General features: G+C 40.0%; 1 long non-coding RNA gene across 6 annotated transcripts; it reads left to right on the top strand.

Moving 5' to 3' along the window:
* The first annotated feature begins 12,517 nt into the window (after window positions 1-12,517).
* Window positions 12,518-20,640, top strand: LOC125544011. 6 transcript variants are annotated; one of them, XR_007299237.1, is made up of 8 exons: window positions 12,523-13,038; window positions 13,106-13,204; window positions 13,278-13,406; window positions 13,923-13,994; window positions 14,086-14,217; window positions 15,356-15,496; window positions 18,384-18,467; window positions 19,704-20,640. It is a non-coding gene; the product is annotated as an uncharacterized LOC125544011 (long non-coding RNA). The 6 variants fall into 6 exon arrangements; XR_007299233.1 differs by lacking the exons at window positions 18,384-18,467; window positions 19,704-20,640 and adding an exon at window positions 17,899-18,207 and having other exon boundaries at window positions 12,518-13,038; window positions 15,356-17,390; XR_007299234.1 differs by lacking the exons at window positions 18,384-18,467; window positions 19,704-20,640 and adding an exon at window positions 14,382-14,516 and having other exon boundaries at window positions 12,522-13,038; window positions 15,356-15,617.
* Window positions 20,641-21,108: the final 468 nt, after the last annotated feature.

The following is a 21,108-nucleotide window of genomic DNA, read 5'->3' as shown; positions in this document are numbered from 1 at the left end:
AAGTAAAGCATGCAACTTGCAAGAATGTAAAGGGAAGGGTTTGGAGAAATCAAACGCAATTGGAGACACGGATGTTTTTCCCGTGGCTCGGATAGGTGGTGCTATCCTACATCCACGTTGATGGAGACTTCAACCCACAAAGGGTAACGGTTGCGCAAGTCCATGGAGGGCTCCACCCACGAAGGGTAACAGTTGCGCGAGTCCACGGAGGGCTCCACCCACGAAGGGTCCACGAAGAAGCAACCACCCACAAAGGGTCCACGAAGAAGCAACCTTGTCTATCCCACCATGGCCATCGCCCATAAAGGACTTGCCTCACTAGCGGTAGATCTTCACGAAGTAGGCGATCTCCTTGCCCTTACAAACTCCTTGGTTCAACTCCACAATCTTGTCGGAGGCTCCCAAGTAACACCTAGCCAATCTAGGAGACACCACTCTCCAAGAAGTAACAAATGGTGTGTAGGTAATGAACTCCTTGCTCTTGTGCTTCAAATGATAGTCTCCCCAACACTCAACTCTCTCTCATAGGATTTGGATTTTGTGGAAAGAAGATTTGAGTGGAAAGCAACTTGGGGAAGGCTAGAGATCAAGATTCATATGGTAGGAATGGAATATCTTGGTCTCAACACATGAGTAGGTAGTTCTCTCTCAGAAATAGGATGCTGGAAGTGTAGGCTTAGTCTGGTGGCTCTCTCAACGAATGAAGAGGAGGTGGAGGGGTATATATAGCCTCCACACAAAATCCAACCGTTACACACAGTTTTCCAATCTCGGTGGGACCGAATCAACAAACTCGGTCGGACCGAAAAGGTAAACCTAGTGACCGTTAGAGATTTCGGTGGGACCGACTGGATCAACTCGGTGGGACCAATGTGCTAGGGTTAGGGTAAATCCAAAACTCGGTTTGACCGATTACTCAAACTCGGTGGGACTGATTCGGGTAATAAGTGAAACTGAGATTTGGCCAAGCAAACTCGGTGGGACCGATTGCATATCTCGGTGGGACCGAGAATATTGCAATGGGTAACAGAGAGTTTGCAAGCCCATCTCGGTGAGACCGAGATCCCATCGGTGAGACCGAACTGATTAGGGTTTGGTAGTGGCTTATGACAAGTGAAACTCGGTGGCGCCGGATAGGAAGAATCGGTAGGACCGATTTTGGCTTAGGGTTTAGGTCATATGTGGAAGTGGGAAAGTAGCTGAGGATTTTGGAGCATATCATTAAGCACATGAAGCAAGAGGCTCATTAAGCAACACCTCATCCCTCCTTGATAGTATTGGCTTTTCCTATGGACTCAATGTGATCTTGGATCACTAAAATGTAAAATGAAGATCCTTTGTCCTTAGCATCTTGAAGGAGTTCCCACAACCTTTAGTCCATGCCACTCCATTGTTGAACTTATCTGAAACATGCTAGATAGAAATGTTAGTCCAACAAGAGATATGTTGTCATCAATTATCAAAACCACCTAGGGAGCACTTGTGATTTCAATCTCCCCCTTTTTGGTAATTGATGGCAACATACATCAAAGCTTTAGATAAAGATATAAAGAACAACAAGTAAAGCTTTGGAAGGACATGTAACAAGCATAGGCTCCCCCTACATGTATGCACTCATGTAAATATGAAATATAGAGGCATGTGAGAGCATAACCATGACAGAGTAGGCAGTGTGTTACATGTATCTTGGCCATATGCATCAGAGCAAAAGATTATCAAGGAAAATACCTTCATGCTCATGAGTCCTTCTTGCAAATAGTATGTACATAAGCAAGAACTCCTCATACTCATGATTTTGATGCATATACTTACCTTGTGGTCTTGAGTTGGCTTAGGATGGAATGAACCTGCACAAACAAAGTTAGATAACACAGGTACATCCACTAGCCAGAGCAAACAAAAGAAACCACAAGAATACCAAGACTGGGATGACATGTAGAGAGTAAGTACTAGGTACCACATTGGATTCAACATGTCCCCAAGAATAAAGATATGCAATGAATTTGACTGATTTCTTTCCCTTAGGTGTCTTGCTCCCCCTGAATCTTACATGGGATATTGGGAGAAGATAGGGAACAGAAAATCAGAGCTGAAAGATACAAATGGATAGAACTTAATGCAAATACATGTCTTTCCCCCAAAAAGACATGTGACATCTCTCCTCTTGAACATCAAGCATCTGGGATCCTTGAGACTTTCTCTCCCTGGAAATCTCTCTCTCCCCCTTAATAACATCTGGGAAATCTCTCTCTCCCCCTTAACAACATCTGGGATCCTTGAGACTTTCTCTCCCCCTTGAGCTTTGATGTGATCTCTTTCTCCCCCTTTAACATCAATTTCCAAGAAGGGCTTTCTGGAATCCGTCGTATAGGTTTGGTCCTTGAGACTCAGCACAAAGCAAAGGATAAAATTGTGATTCTTGTAGAGGACAAGATTCATTGAGTGGAGCTGGATCAGAAGAAATGTAGAACAAGTGGCAAACTATTTTTCTGATTGCAAAGTCGGTGGCACCGAGTGGCATATTTCGGTGGTACCGAAAAGATTCGGTTGGACCGAAAATTGCAAGTCGATGAAACCGAGTTTACACAGAGAAAAACACTTGTCACCTCAGCTCACTAGACATGTAGGATCTCACAAAGATTTGCAATGAATTACCTGAAGGATTTGCAAGGAATTAAATGCAGAAAATGCAGAACAAAAACAAAGACAAAAGAGAAGAAACTGAAAGATCTAGATGAAGTTTTTTTTTGAAAAAGAGAAAGAAAAATAAACACGCATGAGACAAATGCAATAACACAAAGAAAGAACACAAGAGAACTTCATCTAGAGTTGGGCGGTGACATAGTCACCTATGTTAGAGTATATTGACTTAGGAGTCAAGTGAGAACACTTGATCATAGGTCATACTCATCGTTTAAGCTCAAAAATGGGGTTACCATTTTTCGTTTAAGCATCTTGATGTATTCACATCTTGTTGAGTTGCTTTGACTCATGTCTTGGATTAAAGCTTCTCTAAGATGGAATAACATACCTTGGGTGGTGGTGTGGTTCTTGCTCATGTAGTTGAACTTGTGTGGGTGCTCAAGGTTGATGTAGCTCATCAAGAGTTGGGAGCACCACTTGGAGTTTGAGTTCATCTTCCTACATGGGTTAGTTCTTGCAAGGAAAATCACTTGTGTATCCAAAAATGACAATCATGAAGCTCAACATAGAATTTGTCAAAGGATATGTTTGAATGGTTTTGTGCTTCCTTGTCTTCAACCACCATTGTGTAGAGTCTTGGTGATGTAGAGATTGCTCAAGATGTGAGTGAGTCGCAATCTCATGGAATTAGATTCAACCAAGCACCTACATGGGTTAGACAACATGCAAGGTGCAAATATATCCAAGACATAAGATAGTTATCATAAGAGATATATCATGGATTAGTCATAGGCTCATGTCTTGCATGTATCCAATGGAGTTTCTACTCCAAGTTCGAAGCATCAATAATGTTCAATTCACCTCTCAACCTGCAAAACACTTTCTCATCAAGTGGTTTAGTGAATATATCCGCTAATTGCTTATCGGTGCGAACATGCTTAAGATTAATGTCACCCTTAGCAACATGATCTCGAATGAAATGATGACGAACTTCAATATGCTTAGTTCGAGAATGTTGTACAGGATTATGACCAATTTTGATAGCACTTTCATTGTCACAAAGCAGCGGAACATGTTTCACATAAATCCCATAATCTTTAAGAGTTTGGGTCATCCAAAGTAATTGAGCACAACATGAACCAGCGGCAATGTATTCCGCTTCGGCGGTGGATAAGGATACCGAGTTTTGTTTCTTGAAAGACCAAGACACAAGAGATCTACCAAGAAATTGACAAGTACCCGAAGTGGACTTTCTATCAACCTTGTCTCCGGCATTATCCGAGTCGGAATAGCCAGCAAGATCAAAAGAAGACCTCTTAGGATACCAAATGCCAAAATTTGGTGTATGGATTAAATATCTCACTATCCTTTTCACAGCCTTAAGATGACAATCTTTAGGAGCAGCTTGATATCGTGCACACATGCACACACTTAGCATAATATCGGGACGTGAAGCACATAGGTATAACAATGAACCAATCATAGAGCGATAAACCTTTTGATCAACCGGTTCACCATCTTTGGTCAAATCATTATGTCCACTAGTAGGCATGGGTGTAGACATACATTTGCATTCTTGCATATTGAACTTCTTGAATAGGTCCTTGGTGTACTTTGTTTGAGAGACAAATGTACCTTCCTTAGTTTGCTTGATTTGCAAACCGAGAAAGAATTTGATTCACTCATCATAGACATCTCAAACTTCTCTGACATTAGCTTTCCAAACTTTTCACTAAAGAGAGGGTTAGTTGAACCAAATATGATATCATCAACATAAATTTGGCATACAAATAGTTCTCCATTAACCCCTTTAGTAAAAAGAGTAGAATCAATTTTACCAATTTCAAAACCACTTGTAATAAGGAACTTGGTCAAGCATTTATACCATGCTCTAGGAGCTTGTTTAAGACCATAAAGAGCTTTGTGAAGTTTGTAAACATGATTTGGTTTCTTAGGATTGATAAAGCCGGGAGGTTGTTTGACATAAACTTCCTCCTCTATTTCACCATTTAGAAAAGCACTTTTAATGTCCATTTGGTACAAGGTGATATTATGGTGATTAGCATAGGCAAGTAAGATGCAAATGGACTCAAGTCTAGCAACGGGAGCATATGTCTCACCATAGTCCATACCTTCGACTTGTGTGTACCCTTGGGCGACGAGACGTGCTTTGTTGTGAACCACTTGTCCATCTTCATCTTGCTTGTTGCGAAACACCCATTTGGTACCAATGATGTTGTGGTTGTTGTCGGGCTTCTCAACCAATGTCCAAACTTGGTTTCTCTCAAAATTGTGTAGCTCTTCATGCATAGCGTTTATCCAATCCGGATCTTCCAATGCTTCTTCAACCTTCATAGGTTCAATGCTAGAGATGAATGAATAGTTTTCACAAAAGTTAGCTAAACGAGTTTTTGAGCGAGTTATTCTCCCGGTTTGTATATCATTGAGGATTTGCGCGACGGGATGATCTTTGGCAATTCTTTCTCGAACTCGTGAGAGCTTTTGCTTGGGTCTTCGTTGAACATCTTCTTCATCTTGTTCTTCTTCTTGGCCTTCTTCATTGTTGACGTCGTCGTTCTCTTGTCGTGGTGGAGAAAGAGGTTGTTGATGTTCGTCTTGATGCATTTCCTTGTCTTCTTCATCTTGGTGTGTCCCACTTGTGGATGCTTCCGTGTCGATTCTTGGTTCACCTTGTCGTGAAGTAGAAGCTTCCACTTGGACGGATGAAGTACTCTCCTTCACCTCCGTTGGACGAATTTTGCCAATGGACAAGTCTTGGATTGCTTCTGAAGGGTCTTTGTCTCCTACATCAATTGGCAATTGCTCTACTTGCGAGCCATTAGATTCATCAAACTTCACATCTACCGTCTCTTCAACCTTTCGGGTGAAATTGTTGTAGACATGGTAAGTGTGAGAGTTTGAGCCATAACCAAGTAGAAAACCTTCATGAGATTTAGGAGCAAACTTTGAACGACGATGCTTATCAAGAATGTAGCACTTTGAGCCGAATACTCGAAAGTATCCAACTTGGGGTTTGTTACCGGTGAGAAGCTCGTATGCCGTCTTGCCGAGTAGCTTGTGAAGATACAAGCGATTTGTTGCGTGACAAGCTGTCTCAACCGCTTCTGCCCAAAAGTGCTTCGGCGTCTTGTATTCATCAAGCATCGTTCTTGCCATTTCGATGAGCGTCCGGTTCTTCCTCTCAACAACTCCATTTTGTTGAGGTGTGTACGTAGCCGAGAACTCGTGTGAAATCCCTTCTTCGTCAAGAAAGGTGTCCACATTTGTGTTCTTGAACTCTGTTCCGTTGTCACTCCGAACCTTCTTGATCTTCACGTCAAACTGATTTTGGGCCTTCCTAGCGAAGTTTTTGAAGATCTTCTGGACCCGCGACTTGTCATTAAGAAAGAACACCCACGTAAATCTTGAAAAATCATCAACTATAACTAGACCAAAAGAATTTCCACCGAGACTCTTGTAGGCGTTGGGACCAAAAAGATCCATATGAAATAGCTCGAGTGGCCTTCTTGTGGTCATGATGTTCTTCATGGGATGCCTTCCTCCAACCTGTTTACCTGCTTGACAAGCACTGCAAAGTCTATCCTTATCAAATATGACATCGTTAACTCCAAGGATATGATTTCCTTTAATAAGCTTGTCAAGGTTTCTCATGCCAACGTGACCTAGTCGTCTATGCCACAACCAACCTTTTGAGGATTTAGCAACAAAGCAAGTTTTAGGTTGTGCCTTTTTAGAGAAATTGACAATGTAAAGATCACGTCTACGCATACCGGTAAAGACCATTTTATGATTGTCTCGATGAAATACTTGGCAATCTACCTCAGTAAATAGGACATTCAAACCGAAGTCAGCAAGTCTAGATACTGAAAGTAAGTTGTAGCCGAGATATTCAACGAGCATGACATTTTGAATGGAACTATCATGTGAGATGGCCACCTTACCAAGGCCAACCACTTTACCCTTTGAATTATCACCAAAGGTGACATATTTTCGAGGGCCGTCATTTTCAGCAAGCTCACGAAACATCTCTTCATCTCCGGTCATATGATCAGTACATCCACTATCAAGAACCCATTCCTTTCCTCCTGACGCATATCCCCGAAGATTTGCCGTAAGACCAAAATGTCTCATTGCATCATCAAGATCGAAGTCACTATCATCATCATCATAGTATCCATGTTCACCATGATCTTGTGACTCATCATTTCCTAGAGAGGGTAATTCATTAGATAAATGATCATCAAAGTGGTCACTTTTATGAATTCTTATAGCTTTGAATATGATATCACTAATGATTCCAACATCTCCTTTAGCATGCTTGAGATTGGTGAGCTCAAATAGACAATCACCAAAACTAGGATCACTAGAGTTCATCTTACTCAAGGCAATAGATTTATGGAGAATTTCATCCAAATTTTTCAAGGAGTGATCGGGAAATCGTTCCTCAAGAAATTTCCATATAGTATAGGCACAATTAAGAGTAGGCAAACTAGCAATCAAATTTTTGGGCAATCCTCTAATGATGAGCTCAATAGTTCTAAGATTGCGAATCATGTCAATATCTTCATCTAGGGTAGGATGCAGAGGATCAATATGAGGTGCACAAGGACTAGCAATATACTAGTTCAAATGATATTGATTGAAGATTACAAGCATTTCATTTTTCCACTCATGAAAATACTCTCCATCAAGAATAGGCACTCTATGTCTAAGACTCCCTAAAGTAGACACATCCATCTTCCTCCAATGGTGATTAAACCAAGGCAATGGAGACCAAAGCTCTGATACCACTTGAAGGATCTAGAAGTAGATGTGTCTAGAGGGGGGGGGGTGATTAGACACTTAGTGCTAAAGTTGCAATTTTTAGGCCTTTTTGGTTTGAGTGGAGTTTTAGGCACAATTTCAACATACACAATACATATCAAGCAAGCATGCAAAGAGTATATGAGCAGCGGAATGTAAAGCATGCAAATTGCAAGAATGTAAAGGGAAAGGATTTGGAGAGTTCAAACGCAATTGGAGACACGGATGTTTTTCCCGTGGTTCGGATAGGTGGTGCTATCCTACATCCACGTTGATGGAGACTTCAACCCACGAAGGATAACGGTTGCGCGAGTCCACGGAGGGCTCCACCCACGAAGGGTAACGGTTGCGCGAGTCCACGGAGGGCTCCACCCACGAAGGGTCCGCGAAGAAGCAACCACCCACAAAGGGTCCACGAAGTAGCAACCTTGTCTATCCCACCATGGCCATCGCCCACGAAGGACTTGCCTCACTAGCGGTAGATCTTCATGAAGTAGGCGATCTCCTTGCCCTTACAAACTCCTTGGTTCAACTCCACAATCTTGTCGGAGGCTCCCAAGTAACACCTAGCCAATCTAGGAGACACCACTCTCCAAAAAGTAACAAATGGTGTGTAGGTAATGAACTCCTTGCTCTTGTGCTTCAAATGATAGTCTCCCCAACACTCAACTCTCTCTCATAGGATTTGGATTTTGTGGAAAGAAGATTTGAGTGGAAAGCAACTTGGGGAAGGCTAGAGATCAAGATTCATATGGTAGGAATGGAATATCTTGGTCTCAACACATGAGTAGGTAGTTCTCTCTCAGAAATAGGATGCTGGAAGTGTAGGCTTAGTCTGATGGCTCTCTCAATGAATGAAGAGGAGGTGGAGGGGTATATATAGCCTCCACACAAAATCCAACCGTTACACACAGTTTTCCAATCTTGGTGGGACCGAATCAACAAACTCGGTCGGACCGAAAAGGTAAACCTAGTGACCATTAGAGATTTCGATGGGACCGACTGGATCAACTCGGTGGGACCGATGTGCTAGGGTTAGGGTAAATCCAAAACTCAGTTTGACCGATTACTCAAACTCGGTGGGACCGATTTGGGTAATAAGTGAAACTGAGATTTGGCCAAGCAAACTCGGTGGGACCGATTGCATATCTCGGTGGGACCGAGAATATTGCAATGGGTAACAGAGAGTTTGCAAGCCCATCTCGGTGAGACCGAGATCCCATCGGTGAGACCGAACTGATTAGGGTTTGGCAATGGCTTATGACAAGTGAAACTCGGTGGCGCCGGATAGGAAGAATCGGTAGGACCGAGTTTGGTTTAGGGTTTAGGTCATATGTGGAAGCGGGAAAGTAGCTGAGGATTTTGGAGCATATCATTAAGCACATGAAGCAAGAGGCTCATTAAGCAACACCTCATCCCTCCTTGATAGTATTGGCTTTTCCTATGGACTCAATGTGATCTTGGATCACTAAAATGTAAAATGAAGAGTCTTGAGCTTTAAGCTTTAGCCAATCCTTTGTCCTTAGCATCTTGAAGGAGTTCCCACAACCTTTAGTCCATGCCACTCCATTGTTGAACTTATCTGAAACATGCTAGATAGAAATGTTAGTCCAACAAGAGATATGTTGTCATCAATTATCAAAACCACCTAGGGAGCACTTGTGCTTTCAGTAGGGATTGCCATGCAACGGATGCACTAAGAGCTATAAGTGTATGAAAGCTCAAACTGAAAACTAAGTGGGTGTGCATTCAACCTGCTTGCTCATGAAGACCTAGGGCACTTGCGGAAGCCCATCATTGGATTATACAAGCCAAGTTCTATAATGAAAATTCCCACTAGTATATGAAGGTGATAACTCAAGAGACTCTCTATATGAAGAACTTGGTGCTGCTCTGAAGCACAAGTGTGGCAAAAGGATAGTAACATTGTCCCTTCTCTCTTTCCTCTCCTTTTTTATCTTTTTTTGTAGGCTTCTTTGGCCTCTCTTTTTTTGGGGAGGGGGCTTATTTGGCCACTTTCATTTTGATAACCTAACATGGGACAATGTTTTAATAATGATGATCATCACACTTTTATTTACTTAGAACTCAATATTACAACTCAATACTAGAACAAAGATATGACTCTATATGGATGCCTCCGGCGGTATACCGGGATGTGCAATGATCTAGCGTAGCAATGACATAAAAAAACGGACAAGCCATGAAAACATCATGCTAGCTATCTTACGATCATGCAAAGCAATATGACAATAAATGCTCAAGTCATGTATATGATGATTATGGAAGTTGCATGGCAATATATCTCGGAATGGCTATGGAAATGCCATGATAGGTAGGTATGGTGGCTGTTTTGAGGAAGATATAAGGAGGCTTATGTGTGATAGAGTGTATCGTATCGCGGGGTTTGGATGCACCGGGAAGTTTGCACCAACTCTCGAGGTGAGAAAGGGCAATGCACGGTACCGAAGAGGTTAGCAATGATGGAAGGGTGAGAGTGCGTATAATCCATGGACTCAACATTAGTCATAAAGAACTCACAAATTTATTGCAAAAATCTATTAGTCATTAAAACAAAGTACTACGCGCATGCTCATAGGGGGATAGATTGGTAGGAAAAGACAATCGCTCGTCCCCGACCACCACTCATAAGGAAGACAATCAGTAAATACCGCATGCTCCAACTTCGTTACATAACGGCTCACCATACATGCATGCTACGGGAATCACACACTTCAACACAATTATTTCTACAATCCAAAACTACCCACTAGCATGACTCTAATGTCACCGTCTTTATATCGCAAAAGTATTGCAAGGAATCAAACATATCATATTCAGTGATCTACAAGTTTTATATAGGATTTTATGACTAACCATGTGAATGACCAATTCCTGTCATCTCTCTAAATAGATATAAGTGAAGCAAGAGAGTTTAATTCTTTCTACAAAAGATATGCCCACGCTCTAACAAATATAAGTGAAGCAAAAGAGCATTCTACAAATGGCGGTTTTCTATGTGTAGGGAAACAGGCAATCCAAACTTCAAATGATATAAGTGAAGCACATGAAGCAATCTATAAAGCCATACTAAAAAGATATAAGTGAAGTGCAAAGAGCATTCTATAAATCAACCATGGGCTATCTCATACTAGCATGGTGCATAAAAGAAAAGTGAAAACTAAATGCAAAAGACGCTCCAAAATTTGCACATATCACATGAACGAAACGAAACCGAAAACATACCGATACTTGTTGAAGAAAGATGAAATGCCTTCCGGGGCATCTCCAAGCTTAGACGCTTGAGTCTCCTTGAATATTTACTTGGGGTGCCTTTGGCATCCCCAAGCTTGAGCTCTTGCCTCTCCTCCTTCTCCTCATATCGAGACCTCCTCGATCTTTGATCACTTCATCCACACAAAACTCAACAGAAAGCTCGGTAAGATCCGTTAGTATAATAAAGCAAATCACTACTCTAAGTACTGTTGCAAACCAATTCATATTTTGTTTTTTCATTGTAGCTACTGTAATATAAGTTTTCATGGATTAATCCACTGATAAAAATCGATAGTTTCATCAAAACAAGCAAACTATGCATCAAAAACAGAATCTGTCTTAAACAGGACAATCTGTAGTAATCTGAACATTCACCATACTTCTGGTACTCCAAAAATTTAAAAAATTAGAAAAAATAAAAAAATTGTATAGAAAGACAGTGCAAAAAGTTTCAGAACCGTTTGACATTCCAGTAAAAAAATGTAAAATCGCGCACTACAGCCAAAGTTTCTGTTTTGCACCGCACAAACCAACATGCAATGTAAACATCCTAAAGAAAAATCTTGGCACATTATTTTTATGATATAATGGATTTGTACAAGGGGATAATTATTTTTGTTGAAAAGTTTCTATAATCAAGATTCACAAAGTTTTCGTGAGCATGGACAAAGTTCAAGGCTAGCTCCCACTTTAACAATACGCGTCTTTCTCACTTTCGCTTTTCTTTTTGAAAAAGTTTTGGGTTACCCTCTTTTTTTAACTTTATAAAAGCACACAACAGAAATAAATGACTCTGTAAAACTTCCAGGTTGTCTCCCTGGCAGCGCTTTCTTTAAAGTCATTAAGCTAGGCATATAGTGCTCAAGTAATGGATCCATCCGGATCCCAAGGTATATCAAAACCAATTTTAATTAACAATGATTGATTTGTGATTTAGTAGTGAGCACAAAGTAACATATATCATGCAATAACGAAGTCTAACTCTCTTCCTATCCATCGGCATGTCATAAAAGAACAATTCATGCACACATAGTAAAGGCCAATGCATAGTATAAACAGTTTATTGCAATTTTATCATATTGGAAACATGGAGAGGCAGAGATGTAGTTCCTCTCTCATAATAATTGCAAGTAGGAGCAGCAAGCACATGCATATTATATCTATCAAAATCATCATGTGTAGTAGTGAAATGCAACCCATCAATATAATTCTTAATAAGGAAAAACTTCTCTGATATAGTGTAGTCGGGAGAATTCAAAGAGATATTAGGACTATCATGCATGGGTGTAATAGCAATAATTTCATATTTAACATAAGGAACTATAGCAAGTTCATCTTCATAAGCATAATTCATATTGGCATCTTGGCCACAAGCATACCAAGCATCATCAAAAAGGGATATTTCAAAAAAAGCAACGGAATAATAACAATCATCATAGCATTCATCCTTCGGTAAATTCGAAGAGAAATTAAACAATGTATGGGATAAAGAGTTATTCTCATTAGATGGTGGAAACGGGTGATCAATCCGCTTTTACTCTTTTTGTTCTTCACTCTTCTCCTCATCTTTTTTACCCAATAAGCTCACAATTTAAAAAATACAGAGGCTAGCCAACTCTCTTGAAGAATGCTCTCTCGATCAGTCGTTGGATCTCGCCATCTACAGTGTCTAAGTTGTAGGATCTTTACGTGCTGTTAAACCCGATTTCACTTTGCGGTCGTTTTTGCCGTCCAATGACTGGTGGGCTCGCGCCGCGTGTTCATTGGCTGGGTTGATCGATCTCGGGTGGAAAAGGCTTTCGCCCAATCCCCGCGCGCGCTCCGCTCCCAATCCTGGTCGCGGGGTTGCTGCGCCAGAGCCCACACCCGCACCAACCCTAGCCGCCACACCTCTGCTTCCTCCCTCGCTCGACAGCGCCGCACCCCCTCCCTCCTTGCTGCTTGTCCGGATAGCCGCCGGCCGCCGCATCCCTTCTCCCCCTTCCTCCTCCTTCCTCCTTCCCGCTGGTGCCAACGAGGGGGCCTCCCACATGGACGGCCGGGTCTTCGAACCGGGGGTAGAGGAGCAGGGGAGGGCCAAGAAGCCGGCGGTGGGAGTGGAGCAGCCAGGAGGGCCAAGAAGCCCGCGGTGGGTGTGGAGCAGCCAGGAGGGCCAAGAAGCCGACGGTGGGGGTAGAGGAGCAGGGGAGGGCCAAGAAAGCCGGCCGGGAGCACACCACCGTAGGCGTCAAGGGAGCCGTGGACAAGCCGCCAGGAGGAAAAAGCTCCCAGTTTGAGGAGGAGACTACGGCACAGGTGTGTTTCTTCCTATTTTTCTTCCCCCTTTCCTCATCTTTCCATGACGACCTACAAATTTTTTCAGGTGGTGTTTTGAAATCTAGATTGATTTGGTACTGTATGTGGTGTGGTGTGCCCTTGCCAGGAATATCTAATGTGTGTCATGACACAATCAATTGTAGAGGTAAAGATTACTCTGTCCTGGTTCAAAGAGCATTTAGATTTCATAAATTGATTGCTTATATCATTGTGAGAAGTTGGGAAGCATGATGCTCGATTAGTGGACTGCCGCTTGAGAAGAAGCTTGTCATATGTCTCTTCGAGCCGCGGCGGCTAGGGGCCTTGGAAGAACACGAGGTTTGACATAGCCATTAAGGAAGTGCAGGGTAATACTCTTATATGCAGTATGGTAATTCTACGTGTGATGATGTTGCTCTGTGTTTTGGTATGATAAATCTTCAAAAAAAATACTGAAACATGCAGCTATAGCCTGTGGATGATCTATAAGCCAACCAAGATGGCACTGCTTCAATGGATGTGATGATAAATCAATTTTAAGTGCAGCTCACTAGAAAGTGGTTGATCTTACATGTATTTTGTTTCTTTTACTGGACGCAAGAAGCAGCAGTGTTAGTAGAGAAGAGGTGGTGTTAGTCAGGTTATTTGTGAGCTATGAGAAGCCTCTCTTATACTACTGAGCTTTTTAACTCCACCCAACCAAATGTTCAAATCACGTTTCATTTTAATTTGAAAACTGCTTATGGGATTGGGACCTGGGAGATGATCATGTTGCAGATCATCTCAAATCTTGATAGTTAGAAATCAATTTTTAAGACCATGCATGCAATATTTTTTCAAAGCGTTCTATTGTAAATCTTCACCAAGTTGCCATTTTTTTGCAGATACAAACCAGATTAAACAAAGAGGATATGGATTCAGTACGGCCACGAGTGAAGGAATGCTGTTCCAATTTGGTACTTTAGTTTATCATTTTCATTTAGTCTGTATTAGCTTAAGAAACAACATTTGTGGGACAACTAAGTTTGAACATGGATTTTTTTTCAGGATCTTGGAGAATGTTTTCTCACTGTGGTTCAGGTTAAACTGTTGTTCTACTGTTCCTACTCAGCCTCCTAATGTTCTATGTCTTGATGCGCCTTCTTCCAGCTTCTCTATTGGTTTTCTCTTCACACTGATGTAAGTAAATGTTCCTCCCTTCCTCCAAATCTTCCCCGGCCATGGTCGTTTGCATCTGGTCATAGTTGTTTGCATGGTGCTTCATGCGTCGGCCTCAGTGCTCTAACCAGACCAACATTTCTCATTTTGGCGATTGTATTATTGGGGCTTTGCTACATGTGTAGGTTTGAATTGATGGCTAGAAATACAGAATGCCATTTTGTCTTATGGAGTGATAATTAAGAAGACATACATAGCTGCAAAGGGATTGCTCAAATGAAACAAGTTGCTAATTTTGTATCTTTGACACTCGTCGAAAGGTGCATGCCGATCCTAATTATAACCGTATCACATATATGTGGAACTGCATTAGACGAATGGTGTTATCAGGATGATAGATTTCAGTCACAGAACTGAACTGTTCCTTTTCTTGGTGTATGTGTCATATACAGAATTCAGAAAAAAAATTGGACACTACAATTCATATATTTACTATTTAGAATCGAGATATCCAATCATGTTAGGACATGATATGGTCTTCTTCCAGGGGCTCTAAGTATTATGAATGTGCATATCCTGATACATGTAATTTTAAGGTGGTTACAAGCTAGCTGGACATGTGTGGCAAAATGCTTGCATTTCAGTTTATGTAGGAAGAGGAGCATCAATACCTACTTCTCCTGCCCTGTATATGTAACGTCTTTGTTCCAAGCAATTAGTATATGGTATTAGAGATTCTTATATTCATATATTTGTTTGAAACTTGGTGGATTCCTACCATCTCTATATAATTACAAAAAAACCAATAGGTCTGATGTGTCTCTTAGTGCCATCGATTGGGTACAGATGAAGCCTCTCATCCCACAGGCTCATTGTTTCTACCTCAAACCAATCCTGCCTCCTTTTAAATTATTGATACATGTGTTGCTTCATTCATTTATTTTGAGATCACATATTAAACTGGTTTGAGGTTATTTGTTTTTTTTGTTTTTTGAGATCACATATTAAACTGATAACACCATCCCTTGGCCTCCTTGGTCGTATCAATAATTGTACCTGAACGGTAACAAATCTCAGGCGACTGTTGTACCTGAACGGGTGTGGAACCAAATAGTGGTACCGTGTTCTGAGATTTGTTTTTTTGTGTTGCTATCCGCAGGAAAATTCCTAGGGATTTGATTGATGGAGGCATCGCTATTTGGCGCTGGATTATCCATTTTTGCAGCAACCAGCAATGCTGTTTTTGTTTGGAATGGCCAGTTATCAATTTCTAAATCAGCTATACTATACTTCTTGTCAGGTTACATTATCTTGCTTCGTTTCAGTCTATATGTAGCACAAAAATACTCGGTGACATGGTTGGTTTGTATGTTACACTAATGAACACCACCATAAGGAAAAGGGCATTGCACTTCTTTGTTTATATTTGGTGTGTTCCTATTCGGTGACATACTGTTCTGGTTGGTTAGCTTCACGCTCTAAAGCTAGGATTTTAATTCTCTGAGTGTAAGTAATGTATTGTTATACCAGATGAAATATATGCAGGCACTGCTAACATGATTTTGCTTATAGGCGGAAGTATATTTTTTAAATCCATCTGTTCAATTCTAAGGACCATTCTTTACTAGAAGTCCAGAACTATGTGATTTGGTAATTGTGTCAAAGCTCGCCTAGTTGTGCCGTATTGCATTGTGAATGCTATGTTGTTGGGGAATTAGTGAGCTTGGTTATATTTCTGTGGCCGTCATGTTAACTGGTGGCCATAGTGCTTGCTTGCTAGCTACGAGTTATTCTTGTGTGTTTGCTTAGTGGCGTAGTTATGTGTGTGTGCATGTGTGTGTGTGTGTGTGCGGGCACCTGTTGTGTTTTTTGCTTGCTTGTTGGTGCGTGCATGATTGTTGTGACTAGGCGCTGGCTGTTCGGTGCTGGGCTGCTGATGGCATGCTACCTGCTTCGAAAAAAGGAATGAAAGGAAGCATTTGTTCATAGAACAAATATATTGTAAAATTTTCCATGGAAAGCCTGCATATTTAGCAAGGAAAAGGAGTCTAGAGAGCCTTAGGTTCTTGTTATGTGTTGATTTTGCAAAATTTCTGCAGCTATATATTTGCTCAATCCAAAAGACAAATTGTACTCAACCTTCAGTATAATGTATTTCTAATTGTTCATAACTACTTAATTTTTTGTTGTGATTTTGCAAGATATTGAAATTATTGTATTTCGAAATTGTTATACTGATTCCTCGATGCTCTGTTCATGGCTTTTTTTTCTTATTTTATCCTTCTTTGCTTTTTTCCTTTCCTACAAGAAGATGTCGAGTCATGTAATATGTTCAAAGAAGAGAGAATCTGCATTTTATGAATCCTTTCTTCTTTCTTCATTGTTACTTCAAGTTAGTGAATTCATTTAAGTTGTATTGAGCAGCTTCATGTGATGGTTTCTTCATCTACACATCTTATTCAGTCACGAGGCCAGTAAGATCTTTTGCCTTTTAGAAAAAGGGAGATGCCATTTAGACCATACTCTTCCAACTTGATCTTTAACTTGCTACTACTGTTTCTAAGCATTTTCCCAAGCATTTTTTATTTGCTTCAGAGAATGAGCTCACCTTATAAAGTGGATGTGCCAAGTAAAAAAAATAGAAACTGAGCAATTAGTTCCACTCTTAAATTTTGTACAGCAGTCCAAATTATCCAATAAATCATTTGTTAGTAGGGTCAAATTATAGAAGTTGAATCAGCTGTTCCAAATTACCCAGTGAGACTTATTCCATTTGTTTATCCTTTCGTCCTTTAAATCAAGAACAATGTTTAGATCTTACATGGTTGTCGAAATTTAGTTATGTAAAAGAGGAATATTGATATCATGCAATGATCAGTGCAGATTAGGATAGTTATAGAGTTCTTCCTCAGTTTTCATTGAGCAAAGATTGAATCTGTATGATTTGTTCTAATACCAAGTAAATCTTGGTCTGCATTGTGTTAGTTTTCCTACTGAGTTTTTTTTGGCTATTTTCATTTAAATTGGTAGTTGATGTGAAAAAGAGTATTGACATGCATGTAACCAAATCATGTATTAATGTGAGGTACTACATATACATGCATATCTCTTTCCAGAAGCACAGCCCTCTTGATCCAACTAGGAACATCAAAACCAAATGGGATATCATTGAGTGGACTTCAGATGGCCATGCTGTGAGCACACCATTAGTATCTGAATCTGCTTTGTATAATTAAGACACACTTTCTACATATCGCTGCTATATTGATACCATGTGATCACTTAACATGAGTGTGACTAGCCTATTTTCTTGCCTAACTGTGTGATTGCATGTAGTAATGCATGGCTTCTCTATTTAAATGAAGAGTTGTGTTTATCATAATAATTATATACCACAGACTTGTTTCTTTCTGTTTATATAATAATGCAGTTCGTCTTCTACCATATGTTTTCTTCATTACATGTCTTCTAACTGTTCATCTTTTTTTCTCTTTCGATGACAAAATAACTTCGTGTTTCGAAATATTTAGTACGCCATCATGGTCTTTCTTAAGGGTGTTCAGGACTTTTTTAACTTCTATAAATTAGCGGTCTTCTATTCATGTTGCGAACCCGAATATGGCATCTCGCCATTCCCCACGATCCACATGTTAAGTATGGATTTATTTAATGATAATTTGATATCAACTGCCTTTTCTTCAGGATAATCTGACACCTAATAAGGACCAAGAGAACAACAGAGATGCTAAGAGGCAACCTTTTGGGTTTAAGGATATAAACAACATGGCTTACGAGGATTTGAACTGCTGTTCTTTTAGTTCCACTCTTAAATGTTTTGGTTCTTGAAGGCCTGCACTTTCCTGGTGGAGTAGGAGCAAAATAATTCAGAGGCTTTAAAGCTGCTGCACTTTAGCAGTTAGGATCAATTCTTTGTTTTGGTTTGAAATGCTCCTCAATTCCTCCTATTTGATTGTAGACATGAAATATATTCAGAAAGCGTCAGTTTTGTTCTGTGTGTGCTTTCAGTTAATCCTTCAAAATTTCATGATACATCGGGTTTATAAAGGGCTATCTCACAAGCACTTGATAGCAAGAAAATTACTCCATGACATTGCCTCAATTGCATGTAATGGCTATTCTCCAAAATAAGATTGTTGCTTACTTTGCTTACCACCTTCTCATTCCAGGCCCTCTAGCTATAGTCATGGAAAAGATGGTGTTCGGAGCTATATCTTCGAAAATATTTCTTGTCATTCCATTAAATTTCTGAGGTAGCAATTTTCCATAGCTTCTAGACCATAGTGCATTCCATAAATAGCTTGCGTATAGTATTATAAATGTACTCTTTTCCTTTATTTAGATAAGGTATTTTAATGTTTCCTGTTCTCCATATGCAGTTAGTGTATAATAGCTACTAATTTTTGCCTTCTGTACTTCTTTAGAAAATGCTGCTGAAGGTAAGAGTAGGACAATGCTAGATAAAACTGATCCTAATATGCTGCTGAAGGTAGGAATATGATGGCATGCCCATAATTTCAGTATGTTTAAGAGGCTGGTTAAGGCCGGAAATAAATTGACTGGGTAACTAAATTATGAAGTACTATCAACCTATCCTCCTTTAGGTTATCCTCTTTCTTCTGTTGGAAATTGTCGTCTCCTTTAGGCTATCCTCTTTCTTTTGTTGGAAATTATTGTCTCTTATTCATTCTATGAACTTCCGCACAAATGAAACTCTGTTTTCAAGTTGCTCTTTCCATTTTCTTTAAGGAGCTCTTTCAGTTAGTATGCTTGAATATTACAAATCTTTCAGTTAGTATGCTCTTTCAGTTAGTAGGAATATGATGGCATGCCCATAATTTCAGTATGTTTAAGAGGCTGGTTAAGGCCGGAAATAAATTGACTGGGTAACTAAATTATGAAGTACTATCAACCTATCCTCCTTTAGGTTATCCTCTTTCTTCTGTTGGAAATTGTCGTCTCCTTTAGGCTATCCTCTTTCTTTTGTTGGAAATTATTGTCTCTTATTCATTCTAGGAACTTCCGCACAAATGAAACTCTGTTTTCAAGTTGCTCTTTCCATTTTCTTTAAGGAGCTCTTTCAGTTAGTATGCTTGAATATTACAAATCTTTCAGTTAGTATGCTCTTTCAGTTAGTAGGAATATGATGGCATGCCCATAATTTCAGTATGTTTAAGAGGCTGGTTAAGGCCGGAAATAAATTGACTGGGTAACTAAATTATGAAGTACTATCAACCTATCCTCCTTTAGGTTATCCTCTTTCTTCTGTTGGAAATTGTCGTCTCCTTTAGGCTATCCTCTTTCTTTTGTTGGAAATTATTGTCTCTTATTCATTCTATGAACTTCCGCACAAATGAAACTCTGTTTTCGAGTTGCTCTTTCCATTTTCTTTAAGGAGCTCTTTCAGTTAGTATGCTTGAATATTACAAATCTTTAAATTTGCACTTTGTTCGTATATGTCCGACATGCCTTAAAGTTCTTGCTAGAAGGTTAGAAATGGAGGAGATGGACATGGATGGCGAGAAGGCGGCCAGACCCGAGTTCGCCTACCCCTACTGCTATGAGGACCATGAGGTCGCCTCCTTGTGCGCGCATGTAGAAGAGGAGCACCCATTGGAGTGGAGATATAGTTTGCACAATGTTCTGCTCCAGCAAAGTATTTTAGATGTGCAAAAGAGTAGTGTCTTGGGGTAGAAAATTAATGAGAGAAGTGCATATTACACCCCCCAACTCTAGCCCTAGTCTAATATACACCCCTCAACTCCAATACCGTCTAAAATACACCCCCCAACTCTCAAAACCGGCTAGAATTCAACCCTCCCCTCCCTGTTGATCGGTTTTGACCCAGTTTAACCGGTTTTGACTGAGTGAACAGTAAAAAATAAAAACTTAAAAAACAAAAATACTTTTTTTGAAAAAAATTCAAAAAAGTTCTAAGTTTTTTCACCGCGTGAACAGTAAATTAAAAAAAAATCACCTTTTCAGCATGTTTGGACACGTGAGTAAATTTGAGATGTTCGTAAATTCAAAAAAAATTCAAAATTTTCAGCATGGTGAACAGTAATTCGGGAAAAAATCCAAAAAAAATCACCACGTGCTCAAACATCATCCATGCAAAAAAAGGGTTTTTTTACAAAAAATCAATTTTACTGTTCACCAAGCTGAAATTTTGAAAAAAAAATCGAATTTACGGACATCTCGAATTTACTCAGGTGTCCAAACATGCTGAAGCATGAAAAGGTGATTTTTTAAAATTTACTGTTCACACGGTGAAAAAAACTTGGAACTTTTTTGAATTTTTTCCAAAAAAAGTATTTATGGTTTTTAAATTTTCATTTTTACTGTTCACTCAGTAAAAACCGGTCAAACTGGATCAAAACCGGTCAACAGGGAGGGGATGGTTGAATTATGGCCAGTTTTGAGAGTTGGGGGATGTATATTAGATGGTATTGAAGTTGGGGGGTGTATATTAGACTAGGGCTAGAGTTGGGGGTGTAATATGCACTTCTCTCAAAATTAATATTGATCTTGAAACCTCGAGATAGAAAAAGAGCTTTTCACATTTGTTGCTGTTGAATCCTGACTAGAAATTATATAACCCTCAGGCCTCAGTAGCAATCATGTTGCCTTCTTATTTGTTCTCAGGTTACTTGCCTTCTTCTTTCAACCCATCTCTCTAAGAATTATAGTGCAGGTTTTGTAGGGCAGGTTAAAGAACCCAATACAATGCTCCTTGAGTCGAGTTTTTTTATATTCTCTAGCATGATTGTTGTGTGCACTTCTTACTGAAGATTATCCCAGCGTTATTTGCTTTCAGAAAAGAAAGAGATGGTTCAATGTGCGCTTCATATCATCACATCGAATGGAATAATCGAATAGGCTTATATATCATCA

This window comes from Triticum urartu, chromosome 3 (assembly GCF_003073215.2).
Source record: "Triticum urartu cultivar G1812 chromosome 3, Tu2.1, whole genome shotgun sequence".
In the NCBI taxonomy this organism is placed as follows: domain Eukaryota; kingdom Viridiplantae; phylum Streptophyta; class Magnoliopsida; order Poales; family Poaceae; genus Triticum; species Triticum urartu.
This window is presented reverse-complemented; position numbering and strand designations above follow the sequence as displayed.